Source organism: Triturus cristatus, chromosome 5_2, assembly GCF_964204655.1.
Source record: "Triturus cristatus chromosome 5_2, aTriCri1.1, whole genome shotgun sequence".
Taxonomy (NCBI): Eukaryota; Metazoa; Chordata; class Amphibia; order Caudata; family Salamandridae; genus Triturus; species Triturus cristatus.
This window is the reverse complement of record NC_140588.1, coordinates 840480163-840506350: the sequence shown is the minus strand read 5'-3', so window position 1 is coordinate 840506350 and position 26188 is coordinate 840480163.

The following is a 26188-nucleotide window of genomic DNA, read 5'->3' as shown; positions in this document are numbered from 1 at the left end:
GTCACACCTCCCCATGCCAAATCCACCACAGCCATAAGATGGAGTTTGGAAGTATTAACCATAGTTACACTAGCCCCTCTGTCTCTGATAGCCTCAACCTCAGTCCCATTCACTTTAGGCCTCTGCCTGTACTTGTTCATGTTTGGAGGTAAGGCAGCAAGGCTTGCAATATTCACCCCAACCAGGGACATGAGAGTTGCTTCCAGCACCTGACTACCCCTCAATGGGGCACCACTCTCCACCCAAAAAAATTACACTGGCAATCCCTGTGGATGGCCCCTGAGGGGGAACTTCTTGGCATAGACAGCATCTCCCTGTTTGTGCCCGGCTTGTTACAGTCAAAGCACTTTCCCACTTTGGAGGGCTCAAAGAACCTTCCATTTCTTCCCTTATACCCCCTCCCTTTGAATTTGGGTTGGCTTGGGCCCCCCCTTCCTTGTTCAGGTTTTTGTGGGTGTTTGGAGGACTCCTGTTTTTGACCTTGGCTTTCCCCTAAGGAGGGACCTGCCCTCCTTTTTTCTGGTCACCCCCCTGGTGCTGAATGGAAACCAGGGTTCTCACCCACTCATCAGCTGCTTCTCCTAACTCTCTGGGGTCTGTCTACTAGATACTGGTGTAAGTTCACTTCTACACAATGAATGAAAATATTTTATTTTAAAAACAAATAATACAAACCCTCATATGTGTCAACAGGGTTACCAACAATCCAGCCTTCCAGTGCCTTCACTGAAGCATCCACAAAGTCTACCCAAGACTTTGAACTTACTTTCTGGTTGCCTCTAAACTCACCCTGTACTGCTCTGGAGTCAGACTGAATGTCTCGAATAAGCATGCTTTCATTTACTGGTATGATTCTGCATACCCCCCCCCTCAGGGTCAGGAGTCTATTTCTACCAGCTACTGGAATCAACTCCCAAAGGAGTGCACCTCAGTACTCAAGACCCTACTAATTCTAAGGACCCTCTCAAAGGCTACTAGCCACTTATAAATGGCAACCCCCTCTATGTACCTGAGTACTTTACTCTTGGGAAGTTTGTGATCAAAACCGCCACCCCGGGACATCTCAAAATCTTCCTCATTTTTACTGCCACCATTTCTTTTGAACGCCTCCTCCCTCTCCCACCTCTTCTCAGCCAACTCCAGTTTCCTCTACTCCAAAACTATCAAAGCTAATTGAGCCTGTCTCCTCTCTGCAAGGGACAGTGGTGGTTCCTGAGTAAGGGACCCTTCACCCCTCCCACCACCTGTAATCATACGGCTAACACTAGAGAAAATTGAAGAGGCACCATCCTCATCCCCCTCTTGAGTGTGGTTGGAGGGAACACCCCCCATCCCCCTTGAATCTCCTCAGCTACCCCAGCCCAGGCCTGTAGGGACTTAAGCAGCCCTTCCTTCCCAATCTTCTTGGAAGCAGGCAGCCCCCTAAGCCTATACTGTACCCTAAGATCAGACTTCGTGAACTGGGACAGTTTAGCCAGGTCCAGCTCCATAGTTTTGGGTCACCACAACGAGGCACAACAGGCTTAGAACAATTTGGAAAAATCAAAACAATGGATTAAAAACAGTTTAGTCCAAATTCCAAAAATAAAACTCAAAAGTTTTGTGCTAAGGCAATTTATAGGATTTTTACAATCTTATTTCACTTTACTGAAAGGTGTACTTTTTAAACACAAGTCCCCATCCACACTGCTGAGCACTAGATGTTGGAAAGTGGATTATTAGTAGGGGCAAATGTATATCTGCCACTGGAAATAAGGCCACTAACACAGTCTAGGGCTCAGAATAGGTCTTAGAAAATTATTCCCATGCTCAACCCCTTGGTAGCTTGGCTGCGAGCAGCCAGGCTTAACTTTAAAGACAGGTATGTTAATCATTTAAAAACACCAATTCAGTAAATAATTAAGACACAATGCACAATGAAAATCCAACACCAATTTATAAAAATAGGAAAAAAATGTATCTTTAAAATGACTCCAAAACAACAGAAATCCAATGTAGGGAACCGGAGGTATGAATTTTAAAAGATTTAGCATTATATAGCACATACAAACCTGTAGCGATATTGGGACATTTAGTCCCGAATCGCAATAGACTGGGTCAAAGTCAAAGTTTCAGGCTGACCGCGATGGAGCCCTGCGCGGCTACCCCGCGCAGTAGGTCTCAGTCAAAGTTTTAACTTCTGACTTAGAAACTTTTCTAGAGCTTTTCTTTCGGGGGTCTCTCGCAGCTCTTAGCCAGTCCGGGTTCGGTGAGGGTTCGACGGATTGCCTTGCGACGAGCTCCCAGTCAAACTTACCGAAGCTAGACCTCCAGAGCATTCCAGTGGGACAAACCAAAGATCCAGGCCGACTGGCGGTTCAAAGGTAGGCAGCTTGGCTCTCGCAGTTGCTCCCGGTCACCTTTTCTTCGCTCAGATTTAGAAAATTTTACAGAGCTTTTTTTTGTGGGGTCCCTCGATGCTCTTCACCAGGCCGGATTCGGTGAGGGTTCACCGGCCTCAGATTTCTCCTACTCCCGGTCAAACTCTGGAAGTCGGACCTACGGAGTTTTTTAGCTGGACGAACTTGGACGGCAGGCCGACTCGCGGTTGAGTATCGCCGACTTGGCTGGCCAGGTTGAGTCGGACCACTTATGGAGCTTTTTTTCAAAAGTTGCCCAAACTTCTCCAAGCTTTTTGGAACTTCTTCTTGAAGTTCCCCAAGGGGTCCTTAAGGGTCTCAATCTTACTCCCAGGGTCTGGAAGCTTCAAGATGGTCCTTGAAAGTTGAAGACTTCAGTTCCCATGATCCACTTGGACAAAACCATTACAAATCCACTGGTAGTGCTCCAGGTTGAGGATACTTGGTGGTAATGTTCCAGGTGAGCTCTGTTAACCTGTAGCTTGCAGAACGTCCACTCTTTAGTCCTTTTACAGCAAGGTAGTCCACAAAACTGTAGTTCTAGATGGTGCGGAAGGTGCAACCTACAGAGTGCAGGCCTTAGTGATTGCACATCAAACTCCTCACCATGAGAGGCTCTTCCCCTCTCAGATTCTTATTCCAAGTTGTGTGGGTCAAGTAGGATGGAACTGCTGTCCAATGGGGACAGGTTAACGCCTGAAGATATGATCACATCCTTCAGAGTGTGGCAGTATGTTGTCCCAGAGTGCACCAATTCTTCCAAATTCATCATGGCTGATTTTCTAGCAGGGAGTGAAGATCTGGCTAAACACACCACTAAAATGGCTCATCTCCATAGTCTCTCCCCCTTGCATCTGCGTATTCCTTCCTTAAGCCTAGCATCTGACTGAGTTCAAAAGAGTAAAGTTGTAAATGACACTGGTGTCTTCCCCTTACATTGAAAACCATTGTTTACGACTACTCCCCTGCTCTGGCATTCCTGTGTAACAGAACACTGCCTTCCCAGCAGAGCTGGTTCACCCCAGGGGCCTCTTTATCACCTCTTTGAAGGAGCCGGGCTAATCCACTTAACTCTGACCAATCAGGGCAGACCACTGGAAGGCTGAATCTGGGCTTCAGACAAGAAAGTCTTATAAGCAACCCTTGACCTTGTTAGATAGGTCACTCTCCCTCCGCACAGCACCGCCTGTGCATCCTGTCCCTGCCCCAGCTGCCGCTGCTGAGGTACGTTGAGGCCCTCCTCCACCCGCAGGCTACCACCTGTGCCTCATCCCTGGTGGCCAGAGGTAGGCCTTAGGTCTGTACTACTGTCCATTGTACTGCCCGTATCATTTTCTCTTTTGCTGTCTGTGACTGCTGTTGTATGTCTTCCCCCTGTGCCTGTATTCTCCCCTGTACCCTTCTTTCCTTCTGTTCCCATCGTCATCCCGTGATTCTGTGCCCATTTCTCCTTCTGTGCCCCCCGTGATTCTGTGCCAGTTTCTCCTTCTGTGCCCCCTGTGATTCTGTGCCCGTTTTTCCTTCTGTGCCCCCCGTGATCTGTGCCTGGTTTTCCTTCTGTGCCCCCGTGATCTGTGGCCGTTTCTCCTTCTGTGACCCCCGTGATCTGTGCCCGGTTTTCCTTCTGTGGCTCCGTGATCTGTGCCCGTTTTTCGTTCTGTGCCCCCTGTGATCTGTGTCCGGTTTTCCTTCTGTGCCCCCGTGATCTGTGCCCGGTTTTTCTTCTGTGCTCCCGTGATCTGTGCCCGTATTTCCTTCTGTAACCCCCGTGATTTGTGGCAGGTTTTCCTTCTGTGCCCCCCATGATTCTGCGCCCTTGCCTTCCGTGCCGTTCACCGCTCTCGTTCCCGCCGCTGCATCCCCTGCGGCCACGCCCTCCTCACTGCCCATTCGCAGCCCCTACCTCCTGCCTCCCAGCTGCTCCTCCCTCCCTCCTCCCCATATATGGCCGCCGCTGCGTGGCCGCGCAGCTGGAGCGCCGAAAGCATGCCTAAGGCAAGCCCGTCTGCACCCGTCTGCGCCTGGACCGTGCCCAGCGGCAGGACCCCTGGCCCCGGTGAATGCCACGATGCCTGCTTCTGCTACGATTCCAGCACCCTCCATGCACTCAACGCCAGACGATCACGCACCTGCTGCCTGGCCGCCCCAAAGCGCACCCAAGGACCCTTCTCCTGCCGGAACTGCAGCTTCACCAGCATCCGGCGCGCCAACCCACCTCAGATGCATCCTTCTCAACACCCGCTCCGCACGCAAACACGCCATGGAACTCTGGGATCTACTGGACTCCAACACCCCAGACGTTGCCTTCCTGACGGAGACCTGGCTGAACCCCTCCTCGGCACTCGACATCGCCATAGCCATCCCGGAAGGCTATAAGATCACCCGCAAGGACCGCACCAATGGAGCAGGAGGAGGAATCACCATCGTCCACAGGAACACTCTCAAAGTCTCAACCAACACCGACGACACCCTCAGCAGCGCCAAACACCTGCACTTCCAGATCCACACCGATCCCAACACCACCCTCAGAGGAACCCTCATCTACAGACCCCCCGGACCATGAGACCAGTTCAGCGACTCCATCACCGACCTCGTCAGCACACACGTCCTCGCCTCCATGGACTACATCCTCCTCGGGGACCTGAACTTCCACCTCGAGAACAACAACAACACCAACTCCTCCACCCTGATCGACAACCTCTCCAACCTTGGACTCAGACAACTCGTCACTACACCCACCCACTCCGCCGGCCACACGCTTGACCCCATCTTCTCCGCAAGCTCCCACGTCTCCTTCAACCACACCACCGAGCTCCAATGGACCGATCACCGCGGCATCCACTTCACCTTCCGGAAACCCATCACGCACCACCACACCCAACAGATGCCGCGCCGCTGCTGGAGCAAAGTCACCAAAGACCAGCTTTCCACCACCCTCGCCTGGAGCCCAGCCGCAAATCTGACCCACCCCGACACCACCGCTCATAACCTCAAACACTGGATCAACGACTGCGCCAACACCCTCGCCCCGCTCAAAAAGCCCTCCAACACCCACACTAGCAAGAAAGCCAGCTGGTTCACCGAAGACCTCCAGGCCTTCAAGCGAACCTGCCAAAACTAAAAAAAAACTGGATCCGTGAACAAACACCGGAAAGCTACACAGCCCACAAGAACACCACCCGCAGACACCACCACCTCATCAGATCCGCCAAAAGGACCTCCTTCAAAGACCGCCTAGACAACAACGCACACAACAGCAAAGAGCTCTTCAACATCGTGAAGGAACTCTCCAACCCCAGTTCCAACACCAATGACATCTCACCTTCGCAAGACCTGTGCGACTCGCTTGCCACCTTCTTCCATCGCAAGATCACAGACATCCACGAAAGCTTCACCGCCGTCACCACCCCGGCCACCACTGAGACCCCCGCTCCCATGACCACCACCCGCACCAACCACCTGATCGCCTGGACCAACATCAACGACAACGACACCTTCAAGATCATGAACACCGTCCACTCCGGATCCCCGGAAGACCCCTGCCTACACCACATCTTCAACAAAGCCAGCAGCACCATTGCACTCCATCTCCAGAAAACCATCAACATCTCCTTCGAGACAGCGACCTTCCCGGAGAGCTGAAAGCACACAGAGATCAATGCCTTACTCAAGAAACCCAAGGCGGACCCCAAGGACCTCAAGAACTTCTGACCCATCTCCCTGCTCCCGTTCCTGGCGAAGATCATTGAAAAGGCCGTCAACAAACAACTGACCAGCTCCCTCGAGGAGAACAGCAACCTGGACTCGTCCCAGTCCAGGTTCTGCAGTAACCACAGCACCAAAACTGCCCTCATCACCGCCACCAATGACATCAGGACCCTGCTAGACAACAGAGAAACCACGCCCCTCATCTTCCTGGACCTGTCAGCCGCCTTCAACACGGTCTGCCACCGCACACTACGAACACGCCTCTACGACGCCGGAATCCAAGAGAAGGCCCTGGACTGGACCTCCTCATTCCTCTCTGGCAGAACACATAGTGTCCGCCTCCCCCCTTCCACTCCGAAACTACGAGATCATCTGTGGCGTACCCCAAGTCTCATCCCTCAGCTCAACGTTGTTCAATGTCTATATGGTACCACTCGCCCACATCGCATGATGGCACAACCTCAACATCATCTCCTATGCCGACGACACCCAGCTGATCCTCTCCCTCACCAAGGACCCCCACACTGCCTAAACCAACCTCCATGAAAGAATGAAGGCCGTCGCCGACTGGATGAGGAACAGCCGACTGAAGCTGAACTCAGACAAGACGGAGGTCCTCATCCTCAAATCCTCCCCCTCGGCCTGAGATGACTCCTGGTGGCCAACTGCACTAGGAACACCCCCAACACCCACCGACCACGCAACCTAGGGGTCATCCTCGACTCTACCCTCTCCACGACGAAGCAGGTCAACGCTGTCTCCTCCTCCTGCTTCAACTCCCTCTGCAAGCTTTGCAGGATCTTCAAGTGGATCCCCACCGAAACAAGAAGGTCAGTCACCCTGGCCCTCGTCAGCAGTAGACTGGACTACGGAAAACGCACTCTACGCAGGAACCCCAGCCAAACTCTTGAAACGGCTTCAACGTATCCAGAACGCCTCCGCACGCCAGATCCTCGACATCCCTCGCCGCAGCCACATCACAGCCCACCTGAGACACCTGCACTGGCTCACTGTCAACAAGAGGATATCCTTCAAACTCCTCACCCACGCACACAAGGCACTCCACAACACCGGACCAACGTACCCCAACAGCCGACTCAGCCTCTACACCCCCACCCACCAGCTCCGCTCCGCAGACCGCGCCCATGCCACTGTGCCCCACATCCGAAGAGTGACCGGCGGCAGCAGATCATTCTCCCACCTCACCGCCAAGACATGGAACACCCTCCCCATCTGCCTACGGCAGACCTTCTGACCTTCTGACCTTCAGAAGACTTCTCAAGACCTGACTCTTCGAACAGTAGCAGCTTCCCCCACCCCCCCCCAGCACCTTGAGACCCTCGCGGGTATGTAGTGCACTTTACAAATGCCATGATTGATTGATTGATTGATAACTTCTTGTCAGTACATTTTAGGAGAAATTCATCAAAATCATACTGTTAGATGTATCAGTACCATTCTGGGAAGTCTTTGAATGCTATTTTATAATTTTCCTAGCAGGATCTGTTAGCTAATAACTTTTTGCTATGTTAACCTGTGGCAGGGGATTTGCAACGGAAAAAATGACTTGACCCATTTTTCCAGCACCAGGGCTTATAAAATATATTTTATAAGTACTCTACCTATATCTACAACACCCCTACCCCTGGAACACCTAGGGGAGACTTTAGGGGTTCTGAATATGTAAAGATATTGCAGATCCTCCCACCACAGTGCTCCTAGCACCATAGTCGATTTGGTGTAGCACTTTATCACAATGTGGTGAGTGAAATATGCAATTTCAGTTAACCCAGGGCTTATAAAATTTATTTTATAAATGTACTCCTTATAAATATAGAGACACTTAGGGAAGACCCTGGGGGTACCTAGTATGCCCAAACATTGTAGGTTATCCATTTTTAAGTTCTCCAAAGACCAATGTAGAGTTTGGCCACAATTTTCTCTTTAAAAGAAGGCCTGCAACACAGGGCTGCTTTTAAACTCACCTCAGGCTTTTAGCATAGCACTGGCCCTGGGCCTGGTAAGGCAGAGCCCAGGGTCAGTCAGAGTCATTTGCCATCAGTACCAGTCAGCAAAAAGTTGGGGGTACCCAGGGCACAGGATGACTTTTTAACAGCTGTCCTTAATTATTCTGAGTGCATTCCTTTTATACAATCGCCACCTCTAGAATCCTGTTTTCATATGGTGTTAAAATGTGCTTGGAAAAACACTACCTTACCACTAAAAACATGTGACTCTGCCCCCAGTGCTCACTATATGTAGTACCGCCCTCAGTCGGCTAATCAGATTTCCTAAAACAGAGGCAGTTAGAATGTATAATTAGAAAACAATCTCAATGCTTACATCCACAATGAAAACTAAAGAATCAGTCAGAAACCATAATTCTTTTCATAAAGGTGTCAGTCGGAAACCATGAACCTTCTCATAGAGAAGTAGGGTATAGTGGGAAAGCTTAAGTCATTTTTAGAATTTTGATTGTTGCGTATTGCATGAGTGAGGGTTGTCGCACAAATGAATACTCATAGTTTAGCTGTTATATAACAAAGGTATCCCCCTTTCTTTATGAGGTCCATTTGGTTAATCATTTAGCGAACCTAAGGGTGAATTGTAAAGAATGTGGCCCGTTGTGTGGCTAGAGATAGATCATATGATAATGCACTACGGCCTGTATGGTGCTTAGGGTTTTAAAGGCCATACTATTAACCGCTTCAGTGCCCATGATGAGATGGTCTCGTCATGGAGCGCGGTTGCGCTGTGCCCATGACGAGACTATCTCGTCATGAACCCTGCCCGCTAATGCAACGCCCGGCACAGGGCGGGGAAAGGGCGTGGCACTGAAGAGGTTAAAGCTATTAGCAATAACAATATTTATGATGTTAGTGCCTGGTAGATTGTCAAGAGATTGAGTGCAAAACCCACCTGGCACTCAGAGCACCCTTTGAAAGTCACCCACATCTGTGCTGTATTCTATTTCAAGTATTCATCCTAAGGTGTAAGCACCACTCCCTTTGTTCCTGCACCCCCAGCATCATCGTGTACTGCCAGCAGTCATTGAACTATGGCTTTATATCACTGGTGGCAGGAGTTGTTGGCAGCCTGAGCGTTTGCGGCCATTCATGTATCAGTATAGTTTGAGTGTTTCTGGTCTAGTTCTCTGAGCAGCAGCACCCTTCTGTTAAAATCTACACCATCTGAACATGAAGTGTGGTGTTAGTGGCACGTCCATTAAATAAACCATTTTTGTTACTTTTTTTGTTACTTGCAGGATCCAGTGTACAGCAGTGCTTCTGAAAAACACTCATTTAAATCACTCTGATGATACTAGCAACACTTACTCAATCAATCAATCAGGAGTTTGTTAAGCATGACTACTCACCCGTAAGGGTCTCAAGGCACTGGGGGGTGGTGGGGGGGATTGAAGGTTCCAGTCCATCAAGGAGGGGGTCTGTCGAAGAGCCAGGTTTTGAGGTTTCTAACGAAGATTGGGAGCGATTTTGTCTGTCTGAGGTGGGGCGGAAGTTCGTTCCAGGCTCTGGCCGCGGGGAAGGAGAAGGAGCAGCCTCCCGATCTGGTCTTTCTGGTGCGGGGGACTACGGCGTAGGAAAGCTGGGCTTATCATAGAGTTCTTTGGGGTGCGTGGAATTTGAGTCGGCTGTTCAGGTATGCTGGTCCAGTGTCGTGGAGGGACTTCTGAGCGTGGGTTAGCATCTTGAAGGTGACTTTAGCTTTGATGGGGATCCAATGGAGTGTGAGCAGGTGCTGGGAGATGTGGCAGTGTCTTGGCAGGTTGAGGACCTGTCTTGCGGCGGTATTTTGGATGTTCTGTAGCTTGCGGGTGAGGTTTTTGTTCATTCCAGCATAGAGTGCGTTGTCATAGTCGAGCCTGCTGGTGACCAGGGTGTGAGTGATGGTCTTTCTGTGTTTGAGGGGGATCCATTTGAAGGTCTTACGTAGGAGGCAGAGGGTGTGAAAGCAGGAGGACGAGACAGAGTTGATCTTGCGGTCCATTTTGAGTTCTGAGTACAGGATGATTCCCAGGTTGCGTGCGTGGTCCGTGGGGGTGGGCGAGCTTCCGAGGGCAGGGGGCCACCAGGTGTCGTTCCAGGCATCGGTGTTTGGGCCCATGATGAGTACTTCCATTTTGTTGGTGTTTAGTTGTAGGCAGCTGTTTTTCATCCATTTGGCGACCGCTTCCATGCCTTCTCGAAAGTTGTGTCTGGCGGTGTTGGGTTCATTGGATAGGGAGAGGATGAGTTGGGTGTTGTCTGCATATGACACAATGTTGAGTCCATAGGTTCTGATGATGGGGAGTGGAGGAAAGACACAGAGGACACAGAAGGAGAGTGAAAGCGAGAGAATTAGATTAGGGTAAAAAACGAGTGAAAAACAGAGGAAAGACACAGATGGAGAGTGAAGGGGTAGATAGAAGTGAGGGAAAAAAATGAGTGAAAAAGGAGAGAAAAAGCAGAGCGAGAGAATGGAGACAGAGGTCCACTGGACCACCAGGGATGAGGCGCAGGTGAAACCTGCGGGTGGAGGAGTGCCTCGAACACCAACACTCGAGAGTGCAGGGGCTCGGGGCAAGGCCTCACTTAACGGTGGAGCTGCGAGGGAGGGAGAGCAATTTCACTGACAATGAGTAGGTGGTCTTGCTCGCCTGTCCCCGTAGCAGCCGTCATTAAGTAAAGGTCGGAGAGGGCTGGACAGCAGTGAGGCAGGAGCGGGGAGGGGAGCTGGATTGGACCGGTCGCACTGGTCGTGCTGGGGGAGAGGGGCCGCGGGGCAGCAGCGGCGGGGAAAAACGGGCTGAAAAAGGCAAAAGGAAAAAGGCAAAAAGAGAGAGAGAAGTGCAAATAAGGCAGCAAAAGTGCAAGAAAGAGTGGAGGAAAGACACAGAGGACACAGAAGGAGAGTGAAAGGGGGAGATTGAGATGAGGGTAAAAAACAAGTGAAAAACAGAGGAAAGACACAGAAGGAGAGTGAAGGGGGAGCATAAAATGAGGGGAAAACAACAGAAAAAGGAAGAAAGTCCCAGAAGGAGAGTGAAGGGGGGAGATAGAAGTGAGGGGAAAAAAACGAGTGACAAAGTAGAGAAAAAGTGGAGCGAGAGAATGGAGACAAAGGTCTACTGGTCCACCAGGGATGAGGCGCAGGTGAAACCTGCGGGTGGAGGAGGGCCTCGAACACCAACACTCGAGAGTGCAGGGGCTCGGGGGAAGGCCTCACTTAATGGTGGAGCTGCGCAGGAGACAGAGCAATTTCACTGACAATGAGTCAGTGGTCTTGCTCATTGTCAGTGAGATCACTCTTGTGTTACAGGCAGGAAACATATTGCAGCAGCTGTATCTACTGAGACAATCCAGTGGACCTCAGCAATTGTATGTACTACTGTCGACACCTCATTTATCCTGCACTCTGATGTTACTTGTAAGCTCCACTGTGTATCTTATCTCGGACTCATGAAGCATCATCTTGATGGTAATAAATACTCAATAAGCAGCATTCTCGTATAATGTTCCACACATTAACTAGGGGTAAAAATATGTTATTGCAGCACCATCATTTTACTGGTAGCTTAACTTGAGCAACAGCGACCTGAGGAGATTGGCAGAAACTATTGATCACAAACACACACGTATTCCTCATAGCAAGAATGTTGCAGTAAATTATGTTACAGAGAGCATACATTATTTTGAGTTCAAAATATTTTATTACATTTTTGATAACAGAACACATAAAAAAAGAGCTCTGAAAAGGTACAAACAATCCAATAAAACAATATGTAAGTAGATAAACATCATAATGTATAAATAAGTATCAAGAATATTTTATAAGGTACCTATAACACAAAATCATATCACTGTAACAAAATAAAAAAGACATCATAATTCTATATCAACAACTTTACAGAGCTACAAAGATAAATATTAAGCATAACAATAAAGTTATACTATACTACTACTTACTAATGATTCAAATTTAAAGAATCATCAATTGGTTTCCAAAGATGTTGATAGTTCAGATTATTGTGAATGATGCCAGATAATGTCAAATTAGCACCTCTGTTGTGTAGTTCCTATAAAACATACACAGGAGCTGCGCATTCAGACAGTATACACTGCAGGATTGGTGTCAGACTGATTCTGAACACCCCCACCGGGTATGTTGGCCATTAGTAGCAGCTAGCTCACAGTGCCACTAGAATCTTCTCTTACCAAGAAGAGAATAGTTCTTGGCAACCATCGAACATGACAACCCTGATCCCTCAGGACTGTGGAAACAATATACTACTTTTCGTTCAGTCACCCATGCGCTTGTAGTCTGTCCTAGAGAGAGACACAGAATAAACAGGCTGGGTGTTTTCAATAAATATTTATTGAACAGTTGTTATTCTGGTGTAAAATAGATGAGCTGCAACAACCATTAGACAGTAACAGATGTAAATGATTAGCAGCACTATGAAAGTAAAAGGATGATAGAGTTCTACCATCTTGCGATAATCATGAATACATACGAGTATATAAAATACATGACAATAAAAAGATGCATACTCCTACAATGCCTCCCTAACTAAATGTACCTAAGTGTACCTAGCAAGTGTATTTAGGTGTTAAGCCAAGAATCCCTCTAGGATAAAGTCAACCCCATTACCTGGATTGAGAGACTGTGGGACCCCGTCTTGATCTTGGGTTGGACACCCCGCAAGGGATGTGAGACCACTGCGAGCTGGAGTATCTGCATGCAGGAACCTCAGCGTCTTTGGTCAGTGTGTCTGCCAGGAAGTCCTGGTCTCCTCTGTCTATCTTAGCAAGATGTGATGTACATATACCCATACGTCTCCCCAGGGGCCCTACCTCGCTATAATACTGTGTTAAACTAAGGATGACGTTGGGAATGAACTTTATACTTAGATATTAGACAGGAGATGGTAGTCCTGCTGTGATTCCAAGAATCCTGCGTTCTGAATTCAGTGTCGTATCTAAGTAAAAGGTCAGTCCATGTAAACCGTTATACGTGTAATGTAGGCAAGAATATAGGTGAATGGTTATAAAGTTACCTGGACCTATATCGGGGTACCTATATGGAATATAACACCTCTTCTGGTAAATATTATCCAAGCCCACCAAGCATAAACGTATAATAATGAGGTATCTTTCCAATTAGTAGTAATTGACTTTAAAGCTGCGGAAATTAAGATATCAATACATTTGTTATTCAGCAGAAACATTTTAGTAGAGAGTAAAGAGGATTTACAAATAACTCTTGTATGTGATAAAGTATCTGAAATATTCAAATTATGAGTTACCTTCTGCCAAACTTCCTCCCAGAACTTCTTACCAAAATGACAATCATATAACATATCTCTTAATGAACCGAAATTTAAAAAACAATTCCAAAAAGTGGAAGATGTTTTCAAGTTTTGCATTCTATCATTTTGAAGGGGGCCATAGACAATTAAAAAGTATAAAAGAATTAGTTTGATATACCGTTACTGGCGACCATCCCAAGGCAGAATTTAACCAGATCTTTCTCCTTATATCCAAAGATAAAGACAAATCTAATTCTGTATTTCAAAAAGTAGAAACAAAATTGATATTACCCGCTATCAGAATTATTGAACTTTTCATATATCAATGACACTACAGGGGATGAAGATGCATTTGTTTGGAGATACACTTCTAAATCAGAAGAAACTATTGGAGTAAAGCCATTCGGGAAGGAGCCAGTAATAGAGTTGCAGAGCAATTCATATTTAACAATATCTGACGGTTGCAAATAAAATCTTTGTTTTAGACCTTCAAAAGTTACAAAGGCATTATTATAGTAAATATCTTTTTTTTTTAAATACCAGCTCTTATCCATGAAATCCAAAAATTTGTGTGACAAGCTAATTTTAATGATGGATTAGGTCACAATGTTAATTTTAATGTATTTGAAATAGAACACTGGAAATAGAATCTAAATCATGTAAAATCAACATTACTGATTTCTTTAACAAAGCAGAAGAATTGGACATTGTAAGTAAAGCAGTTAAAGGAAAAGATGATACTACATTTCATTCAATACGAAGCCATTAAGGTGAATTATTGGGTTTTGAATGCTGAAACCATAAAATACTTTGTTTTAAAATAAAAGCTTTATGATACACTAGTATATTAGGTATACCAAACCAACAATAGATTTTAGGCAATTTTTGTTTTTTATAACTTAACCGAGGAGATTTATTATTCAAAATAATTTTAGAAAACGATTTGTCAATGGTCTTTTAACATTTAGGAGGGAGTTGAATGGGTGTCATCGAAAAAAAGATAAAATAATTTAGGAGCCATAATCATTTTAATTGCATCCAATCTTCCTACCAAGAAAAAACACAAGGAGGACTATTTTTTAAATGTATCCTTAATATAAGCCAAAGTAGATTCAAAAATTCAATGTCAACAATTGTTTTCTGTTATTAGCAAATAATATGCCTAGATATTAATGTTTACCTTTTTGCTAATTGATATTTTTATTAGTGAGCATATCAGGGGACAATGAATATTTAAGGGAAGTTATTCCATTTTGTTAGTGTAAAAGTTAAAACCTGAAATCTTAGACTACATATAAATTAAATTCAATAATGGAGGAATGGCGTTATGTTTCATACAGGTGCCCAATATAGGCTCAGGTAGCAAACAGACCTTTCACCTATATTTCACCTGCCATTACAGTACATAAAGCTTCTTGGTACTGACCTTTTAACTAGATAAGGTAATGCCTAAATGACATTGGATTTTCTCTGAAAACTAGACTCATTCAATATGCATGAGGATTCTTGGAATCACAGCAGGACTACCATCTCCTGCATAATAACTATGTATAAGGGTAATTTCTTCTGTCATCCTAGTCCGACATGACACACCAAGGTATATCCCCTGGGGGTACTATATTGGGGATATAAACACCACAGGGCCGAATCACAGAACTAATCTTAGACAACGTTCTAAACGTACTACTTTTGGTATTCACAGAAGGCACTTACAATTTTTGGTATTCACAGAATGCACTTAAGATTCCTAACTTTACGTCCATAATCAGGCTGGAATTTCTTCACTCGGGCCGGGATTTCCGTACCCGGGCCGGAATCTTCGCATCCGGGCCGGAATACCAGCACTCTGGCCGGTTGATAATTTTCTTCAATGCTAAACCCCTGTCTAAGTGCCTACCATCCCCCACCATGCATCAGCTGAAACACTGCAGCCCAACCGCCAATCCCAGCCCTGCAGTATGTATGAAAGAAGAGCAGACACACTCAAACTCTTTCAACATGTCGCTGAATATATTTGTTGCTCTGCCCCTTGCCATGCGGCAAGAAGACTTGAGGAGGAGGAGAGTAGAAAGGATCTTCAGACAAAGATCAACCTATTTGGGATGTCCAGCCAAGATGTTAGGGCCAGATACCGTTTCCCTCCAGAAGTCATCTTGAGATGGTATTTGAGTGGAAGCAGGAACTTGACTCTGTGACCTGTACCTCCCATTCCATTTCAGCCTATCTCAAGGTCCTTTCTGCCCTCCATTTCTTTGTGACAAGGTCATTCTGTGGAAATATGGATTTTTCTGGTCAGTTATGTCCCCTATCTTGGACCCCAACGGTTCTATGTGCATGTCACAAGTACATGTATGTTCCCTCCAGTTCCAGTTATGAAGACGCAAATACATGTGCGTCCACCGTCAACATGTCCTCTGTCAGATCCGCCATGAATAGGCCGGATATTCCATTCCTAAGTACGAAAGGCCACCGGCTTTATATGGTTCACTTATGCCATTTTACAGTCCAGGCAAGTAGGCCCAGATTCTGTCATCAAACTCTTCTTGCTTTCTGCCTCTGAAAGCTCCAGTCTGAGCCTGCATCTGTGACCATGAACTTTGTCTCATTCTCTGCGCGGCTCACGAAGCCTGACATCAGCCTATTCTCTGCCAAGAACTGTATTTCACCTTCGAATTATCTGCTTCCCCCTCAGCCGATGCATTCCTGCCTAGTAGTTTAAGTAAACATTCTTACAGTTACCAAGCAAAAGGCCCGGCTTCTCTGTCCTCATGCAAGTAATTCATAGTCCTGTTACCATGGAATATTTCTACCCCCTCGCATTTAGTGTAGACACTTAGACGCTTGTACACGCACACACAGTCAGTATAGAACAGATTCTGTCCGAGAGTCCTTCTTTTATGGATAACATAGTTCTTTAAACATAGGATGTTAGATATGATTTGGGATTAGGTTGACTTGACCCCCCAGACTTCTTGTCTCCACATGTAGAGCTAAATGTCAAGTCCCCTTCACCCCCTAGTTACACGTCAATTACACGTCATGCTGCTGCGCGCGCATCTATGCCAAGTATTATCTTATAGATCCACCTATAGGTGACATCATAACCAATTACGTTCCTTTTTACTCCTTGTTCCACCCATTTTTGGTTACGCAGACAAACCGTCATTTTTCCTTATCAATTGTTACGCCTACTGTATTCGCTTCATTATAATGTATGATCTATAAAAGTCATTTCATGTCAATAATGTATGTTCTTCACTTCCTGAACCCCCGTGGTGATGGAACTTGGAGCAACCGATTATAATCGATTATTGGAATAAAGCCCATTCCGAACCTCTAATACCACGGATTCTGCCTCTCATTTTACTGAGCTATTTTATTATGTTTCTGTATCAAATTCAGTCCAGGTAAAGGAAAATTATTTACCACATGAATGGCGCCCGAACAGGGACACTTTCTCATCTCACGCGCCGGCGGTGAGTTGCAGGCCCGGTCTCCTGCCACAGCTGGACAGACAATAACGCGTACCAGCAGGATTTCCTGTATCTCCCTCCGGTCAAGCGGGGGCGACTGAGACTGCGATCAACACCCAGACGAGGCGGTGAGAAGTGCGAAGTATCCCGACCAGAGCCTAGCTGAGAGAGCAAGATCCGAGGTATACAGAGACCCACCAGTTCGAAGTCAAGCCCAGTGTCCGACGAGTCGAGTCCAGTCCAGTCCGGTTCAAGTTCAAGTTACCGAGGCCTTCCGTTTCCGAAGCTACCCGGTGAGTACCATTGCTGGGGAGGCATTTCTGACGTGCACATAGGTTGTGCCGGTCAAGACGGGTTTGGGTACACAAATCCGGTCTGCACTGTTTTAGCAGTGTATCTGTACTGTTTAGCAGTATATCAAGTATTCCGAAGTATCTAGTTATTGTCAAGAATTAAGCTTGGTGATTAGTTATGCAGACGATCATCATTGTTGTTTCAGTTAAAGGTTTAATGTTTAATGTTTAATGTGTTTAAAAAACGTCCTGCATATTGTGGTATGAATGACTGTTCATTATCGTGTTTATTGTATTAAGTCTGTTCAAAATCAAGTATCAGGTCAGTTGGTCAAAATCAAGTATAAGGTCAGTTCTCAATATGCCGCTCTTTTCGAAATTAAGACAGATCACTACTAGAAAAGGGGTTCTCGAAGAAGCCGTTCCTATTCCTCCTAGGGACACTCCAGGGCACTTTATGTATCACAAACATGGCTTAGACGCTATATTATTTCTTGATTTATGGGTAGACTACACCAAGGGATTACCAGAAAGTCAGAGGTGGCCCACAGCGGGAACCTGGGATGCAGAGTGCATCATGAAAGTTGAGGAAGAGTTATGGAAAAGGAAGGTCAGACAGTCACAGAAAGACGCCGTTGAGTTATGGCGTAAAGAATCTCATAGACGCACAGAAAAAGCACGTAGACAGGAAGAAAAGAATAAAGAAAGTTCAAATAAAGTTCGAGAAAATCTATTAATTGAGGAAGGTATCCGAGTGAAATCAGAACAAGTAGACAGACAAAGAAACGCCCTTATGAATGGTATGTATCCCCTTCTGGCCGAAGGATTACCTAAGGCTACTCCAGAAATACCGAAAGACTTGCCACCCCCATTGTTCCCAATAAAGGTACATCCTAAGGGGCATCCTAGAACCGCAGAAGATGTTTTTCTTTCCTCATATTTAGATGACGCAGCTCCCGAGTATGCAAATTCCGCCCCACATAGACCGCATATCAGGGAGGTTCAACGCCAAGATCCAGTGCCCGTATCCCTACAGCAACAAATCGAGTCACAAGTTCCGGCAAGCACATCTGTTTCTGCATCCGCTCCTACAGCTACTTCTATAGCTGTGTCCACACCTGTAGTTGCTGTGTCACGTTCGACGAATCCTTTCATGCCCGACACCCCAGATGGGGCTACGGGAGGTGCTAGCAACATTTTTTCTACGCCACCCAGAATAAATAAACTTACTTTTCAAGAGTCAGCACATTCACGTACACCCAAACTCATAAGTGCCCGTACGCTGAAGGAACTTCTTATAGATTGCAGATATGACCCTGTGCACGGTAAAGAGGACGAAATGACCCTGGCATCATTGCGTATCAGACGAGCCGCAGTGTATTTAGGAAAGTTACCAGGAATGACTGCGCATCTAGATAAAATATATCATTTTGTCCAAACAGGGCGAGATCCAGAATGTATTAACAGAGCTATGGAATACCAGAAAGTAGAGATACAGGGGGAACTGTTACGTTTCCTCATAAATTGTGTGATCAGAAATCAAGACCGACCGGGGGTAGACCCGGAAGCAATGCAAATTCTTACCAGATGGAGCCAGAATATATCAGAAGGGAGACATGATAAACAGAATTGTATAATAGCCATGTGCCGAAAGATCCGTAAAGAAATAGAACGCCTACACGAAGAGAGATTAGAGGTAGACGAGTTCGAGCAAAGCGAGGAAGAAGGGTCAGGACTGCCCACAGGACAGTCGGACACCATAGCCTATGTAGGTAGAGGAAGATCTTGTAATAGTAATAGATGTCTTACTGACTCGATACGTCCGATATGTCCAGATAATAACAGGAATTTCCAAATACCTATAATTAATATAAGGTCTAACGAGCATTCGTTCCAAACCGCCGACAAACTACTCCAAGAACGAAGGGGTTATAATTTTCTCGATTCTATGGATGAACAAGATTTAGCCAGGGCAGCTGTCCATTGGGTGGACAGTCCCGGAAAATATAGTGATGATACAGTAGCACGCACATTTTTGAATCTCACCCCAGACGAACAGAGGTTAGCTGGGATTTATATGATTCAACAACTCATTATACTATATCGGAGTCAGCATTCGGACCCTGGTCCCTTACCTGACATATTGACCGAATTGCTTATGAATAAATGGAGAGGTTCAGGTACTAAATTAATTAAAGAAATTCTAGAATCAAGAAAGCAGTATATTCTTTTTGTATGTTCAGACCGTGTCTCATTGCCCGTCAAGGAAAGAACCACGTATCACATGGATAGACAGAATCCCTTACGAGAAGTGCACCCAATAAAAGGCGAGGACAACGAGTTCAAGCGCGTATTTGTATATACGCCCATATCGAAAATAGAATTGTTACAAATGAAAAAAGTGGTACCCAGTCATGACAAAGATCCAGCGGGTTTTCACCGAGAAATTAAGGACATGTTACTCATGGGAGAGTATACCTATCCCGACATTATGACAATATTAAAGGTATTGATGCCTGCTGGTATTTATGAGAAACTCAAGGAAAAAGAGTGGGAGGTAGGAGACCAAAAGATAGAATGGTCAGTGTTAGAAGCAGAAGAAAAGGCCCGAACTGCAGGAGCAGGACTTGGGGATAAAACTAAGGCATTACCAGGTTTATTAGTACAGGTACTGCCACGTTTATTAACTACGAAAAAGGAAGATTGGGGTACAATTTCAGCCTGTAAACAGAAGCAAGATGAAGACACGAATGATTACTATGTCCGATTTGAAAAATGTTTTGGTATAAATAGTGGCATAAAAGCAAGTAGCGAATCATACCCACATCTGTTTGTAACAAAATTAGTAGAAAATGCCCTGCCCCCAGTAAAGAATAGAGTATTAAAATTCGAGAGTACCTGGCAAGGTAACACTCCATCACAAATGTTACAAATGTTACAGTACCATCACAATAGAATTAGAGAGGAACAAGAACATGAACACAGACGCATGAAAGACACGAAAATGAAAATGCTAGTTTCCCAGACAGTTCCAGCTGAAGGACATAAAAAGGGTATGACACATTCCGATTCAGCAGGACCTGTAAAAGGGACATGCAATTATTGTAAAAAGCCAGGTCATTACGTACACGATTGTCCAGTTTTAAAACATAATATCGCCATAGGTAAAACACAAGAAAGATCACGGCCACTTAGACAAGATCAGAATGAACAAGGAGCTCCGCAGCATGCCCAGGCCATGCCAGCCGCACAACAGCCAGTACAGTTTGTGCCAGCTGCACCACCGTTGCCTGTTGCTGCCACACAGACAACAACGCGACAAATGTATCAGACCGCACAGTATGAATATCCTGAGTATCAGCGTTACGCATGAACTAGCCTAGAGAGGGAAGTTGACTTACCCCTTATTGAAATCCCAGTAGATCAAGAAGGACCCTATGTACATAGTGAATTATTAGGCCAAGATAGAAAATTTCTACTCGATACAGGGGCAAGTCGAACGACCATAAAACGTAGTGAAGTTCCAGGGGCACCCCTCTCAGGCTCACAGAATACTTCCCTTGGTTTTTCAGGAAAACCTATTGTTAATGAAGTGTCACAACCTCTGCCACTTACGATAGGACCTCTGACCCGAACTACAGATTTATTGCTTACTAAATCATGTCCAGAAAACTTGCTAGGAATAAAAACGTTGAAAGCTCTAGGAGCCATAATATGTTGTTCTCCGGAAGGAGTAAGGTTGTTTTTACGAGATTTTAAAGGTCACTATGTGTCTAGAGACATGGATCCCCGACTGCAAACTTTACCTACACGTCTATGGGCACAAGGCCCTACTGATGTTGGTTGCATGAATATTACACCATATAGAGTCACATTAAAGGCAGGAGTGGTGCTACCACGAATGCGACAATACAAGTTACCACCAGATGCTGTAGTGGCTTTACTGCAAATCATTGACGAGCTCATTGCCCAAGGAGTAGTTGTGGAAACAGACTCCAATGTATGTAATTCACCGATAATTCCGATTCTTAAACGAACAGATCCAAAGGCCCCGCCAGTCTATCGATTGGTTATTGATCTGCGCGAGTTAAACAAATGCATTGTGCCACAATTCCCTGTGGTCCCAGATATCTCGTCATTACTGACAGCCATTGATTCCGAAGCAACATTCTTTACTGTAATTGATCTCAAGAATGCTTTTTTCAGCGTCCCAATAGATCCGGAAAGCCAATATTTGTTCGGATTTAGTTTAAATGGGCGTAGCTTTAAATTCTCACGCGCACCTCAAGGATTTACAGAAAGCCCCAGCATCTATAGCCAAGCACTGAAACGAGAACTAGATAGTATCCACATGCCAGTTAACACTGCTCTGCTCCAATACGTCGATGATTTGCTGATCACCGCAAGAAGCGAACCAGAATGTGAAAAAGCATCACTGACAGTTTTAAAGTTTCTAGCCGAAAAGGGGCACAAGGTGTCCCCTTCTAAGCTGCAATTCTGTGTCCAGCGAGTTGTTTATCTTGGACACTCGCTGTCCAAGGAGGGAAGGCAGCTTACACCCGACCGCATTCAGTTAATAGCTAACATGCCAATGCCCAAGACACAAAAGGAAGTACGGGCTTTCATAGGCCTCACTTCATACTGTAGACAGTGGATCCCTCAGTACGCATTTCTAGCAAAACCACTCATTCAGTTGACAACACAGGAGGCAGCCACATCGACTGTTCTCCCTTGGACTCAGGAACATACACAAGCTTTTGAAAGCCTAAAGAAAGCTTTATGTCAAGCACCTGTTTTAGCAACACCATGTTACAGAAAACAGTTTACACTTTTTGTTACAGAACGCGAAGGTACTGCCTTGTCAGTACTCACACAGGAACAAGCAGGAGCACACAAACCATGTGCTTATTTTTCTAGTACATTAGATCCCGTAGCTCAGGCTTTGCCTGCATGCCTAAAATCAGTGGCAGCGACAGCTTTAGCAATCAGACAAAGCGATGCCATAGTGTTAGGACATCCATTGACAGTTCAAGTACCACACGCAGTAGAGGTTCTTGTAAATAGAACGCAAACACAACACTTGACTATAGCGCGACTTACAGGGTATGAACTTACATTGTTTCAGCCACATATAGAAATCAGACGCTGTAACACATTGAATCCTGCCACACTTTTGCCAGTAACCGGAACAGACCCACTAGCTCATGACTGTATTGAAGTTATTACTATTACGACAAAACCCAGACAAGACTTAACCGATGTCCCATTGTCAGATCCAGACCTGACGTTGTATGTAGATGGTTCATGTATGAGAACAAGTACAGGAGAGTTAGTGGCCGCTTACGCAGTCACCACAGATACTGAAGTCATTGAAACTAATCGTATAAATACTTTGTCAGCTCAAGCCGCAGAGCTCATCGCTCTGACACAAGCCTGTATTCAAGCCACGAATAAAAAAGTCAACATATACACTGATTCACGTTATGCATTCGGAGTTGTACATGACTTCGGCGTGCTGTGGCGAGAGAGAGGTTATTTAACTTCCCACGGTGCCCACATTCAGCACGGACCCCTCATTCATGCTTTATTAGATGCAATACATCGACCCACTGCAATATCAATTATGAAATGTAAGGCTCATACGAAGGTTACTGATATCATTTCCCAAGGCAATGATCTAGCCGACAGAACAGCTAAACAGACTGCTCAAACTCAAACCCCCGACATGACAAAGACAATAGTCCCGATGCCGACACATTGTATGACAGTTAAAGATCCTACTCTTGACGTAATTGACATACAGACACATGCTACACAAGACGAAATAAAGAAATGGACTGAATTAGGAGGGATCCAAACGGACCAAGGATGGATGATGAAGGAAAAGTCTGTATGGTTCCTTCCTGATTCAATGGTCCAAGTTATAATTAACACTACACATAGTCCAGCACATCTCGGAGAAAAAGCTATGCTAGACAGCATTCAACACATTTGGTTCAATAAACATTTACGAGCAGCAGCAAAGCAAAAAGTCCGTACCTGTATGATCTGTTGTCAGTTTAACCCAGGAAAAAGCGTTCCCGTAGAACAGGGTGGATTTCATCCTCCTGATCACCCTTTTGAAGTGCTCCAGATGGATTATATCCAGATGGAACGATGTCGAGGATTCAAATATGTTCTCGTAGTCGTCTGCGCTCTGTCCCGTTGGACGGAGGCATACCCGGTTTCAGATTACACTGCCCCGACTACTGCCAAACAGTTGGTTCGAGAATTCTTCCCACGATACGGTTTACCACGTGTTGTCTACTCAGATAACGGCCAGCCGTTCTCATCCGAATTAATGAAACATGTTTCACTTCTGTTAGGATATCAGTGGAAATTCCACTGTGTCCGACACCCCGAGGCAGCAGGTCTCGTAGAAAGACATAACCAGATACTGAAAATCAGATTGTCCAAAATATGCAGAGAGAAAGGTGTCGACTGGGTAGTAGCGTTACCAGTTGCACTCTTTTACATGAGAATGGTAGCACACTCTCGAACAGGGCTATCCCCGTATGAGGTGATCTTCGGCAGACCACCAAATATGTGGGGGACGCCTATACCACGCAAAATAACTGATGTTGACTGTAATATGCTGACAGATTACTTGGCTTCCTTGATGTCTGCACTACAATCTTGTCGTTCACAGGTTGCTGCAGCATTTCCCGACAACACTGAGGTGAAACCCCATGACGTAGTTCCGGGTGATATCGTATTTGTGAGAAATTTCGACCGAAAGACTCAGCTGGAGCCCAGGTGGAAGACACCCAAGTTGGTTCTGCTAACCACAAGAACAGCCGTGAAGATCGAGGGCCGCAAGGGCTGGATTCATTCAAGTCATATCAAGAAATTTCATGGACAATCCTCGGATATAGACATTGTGCCCTGCACTCCCTCACAGACTGATTCAAAACTTCCTTTGGTTGAAAAAACTGAAAATGAACTCTATAAAGTTAAATTGAGGCCTAGAACGTCAGACGATTTGATTGTTTAAGTCCTCTCCTAGGTGAAGCGGTTGAATCTGTCTCTGACATGTATCCTCTAGACCTGAATCATGGACAGTCGCGAAAAATGATGAAACGACAGGCGTATTGTAAATCACTGCGTAGCCATTGCATAGTGACATTAATAATCTTGTTTTTCTTGAGTCTTTTAATAATTACTGCAAGCATATTGTTGCACATATATTACCCTATTTCTAGACATGTTTATAATGTTACTGCTGAACATTCTTTTAGTGACTTACCTCCGCATGAATTGTCTTATAGACTTGCGCTGCGCAATAACACTTTCATTAGTATGTTACATCATTCCCATCAGACTAGTAATGCCACCAATTGTTGGGTGTGTGGTCGACTCCCTCCCTATCAGAATTATGAAGGAGACCTGCCATTCTTTCCACACCCATTTACACATAACGGCTCCTGTGGAGCATGGTTTAGTTTAATCAATTCCATAGATTCAGACACAGCTGTTTACCAAGGTCAGTGGGTATGGGGAAATCTGAACCTAGTTTTACTCAAGGTCTGCTACCCTGACAAGGAGGGTCGCCCCAAAAGAACAGGAACTGATCTAGAAAATGAAGTATATGGATTAGGTAATTTTACACCTAATCCCATGATTCTAAATGTCATATCCGAAGTTGAACTAGTCTTACCCACCATGTCAGTATTCCCAGCAAAAGGGGAATTATGTGTAAAAAAGGTTGGTTCCATACATATGGGCCATAGTAAATGCACTACTATAGTAGAATTCAGTGATCAAGGCAAATCTTCATTTAGAGCTTATCACCACTCCTACTTTATATGTGGTCAGACTGCATATATGCGTCTACCTCTAGATTGGGATGGTACCTGCTACATTGCATTCCTTTTGCCACCTGTTTTTCTAGCTCCTCCTGATTATTACAGAAATATTCATTTAGTACACAACAGAGAGCGGAGAGATCTCCCAATTGTCGATTACACTGAAACAGCATGGGAAAAATACACAGATTTCAATAAAGGCATCTTTCCCTATATAGGTACTGTTACTAATAGTAAACTGATACGTAGATTAACTAGAACCCTTGAAGCAGTAGTGAATGAAACTATTTCCGCCCTAGGCAATTTAACAGAAGAGCAGTCTGCTATGCGGATTGTTGTGCTTCAAAATCGTCTTGTCCTTGACGTCATCCTGGCTGATAGGGGCGGAGCTTGTAGGGTCATCGGATCAAGCTGCTGCGTATTCATACCAGAAAATTTGCCATCAGTATATAAAGCCATAACTCGCCTTCATAAGATTGTAAACCAGATACACCAGAACCCAGGCACTTGGACTTGGTCCAGTTGGTTTTGGAGTGTGATATCAGCCTGGGGATGGAGAGTTCTATCCTTCCTAGGTATTGGCCTTCTCATACTATTCAGTTGCTGTCTATGTCTACAATGTGGACCAGCGATCTGTGGTCTGTGTGCCACATCGTGTATTCCACCACCAAGATTTCGTTCGTCCCGGAAGAAGAAAGAAGAACAAATGATGTTATATTAACAGATCAATGGATTGATGAAGATTGATATCTCTTAACGGGCAAGTAGGGGACAAGGAGGGAATGTGGAAATATGGATTTTTCTGGTCAGTTATGTCCCCTATCTTGGACCCCAACGGTTCTATGTGCATGTCACAAGTACATGTATGTTCCCTCCAGTTCCAGTTATGAAGACGCAAATACATGTGCGTCCACCGTCAACATGTCCTCTGTCAGATCCGCCATGAATAGGCCGGATATTCCATTCCTAAGTACGAAAGGCCACCGGCTTTATATGGTTCACTTATGCCATTTTACAGTCCAGGCAAGTAGGCCCAGATTCTGTCATCAAACTCTTCTTGCTTTCTGCCTCTGAAAGCTCCAGTCTGAGCCTGCATCTGTGACCATGAACTTTGTCTCATTCTCTGCGCGGCTCACGAAGCCTGACATCAGCCTATTCTCTG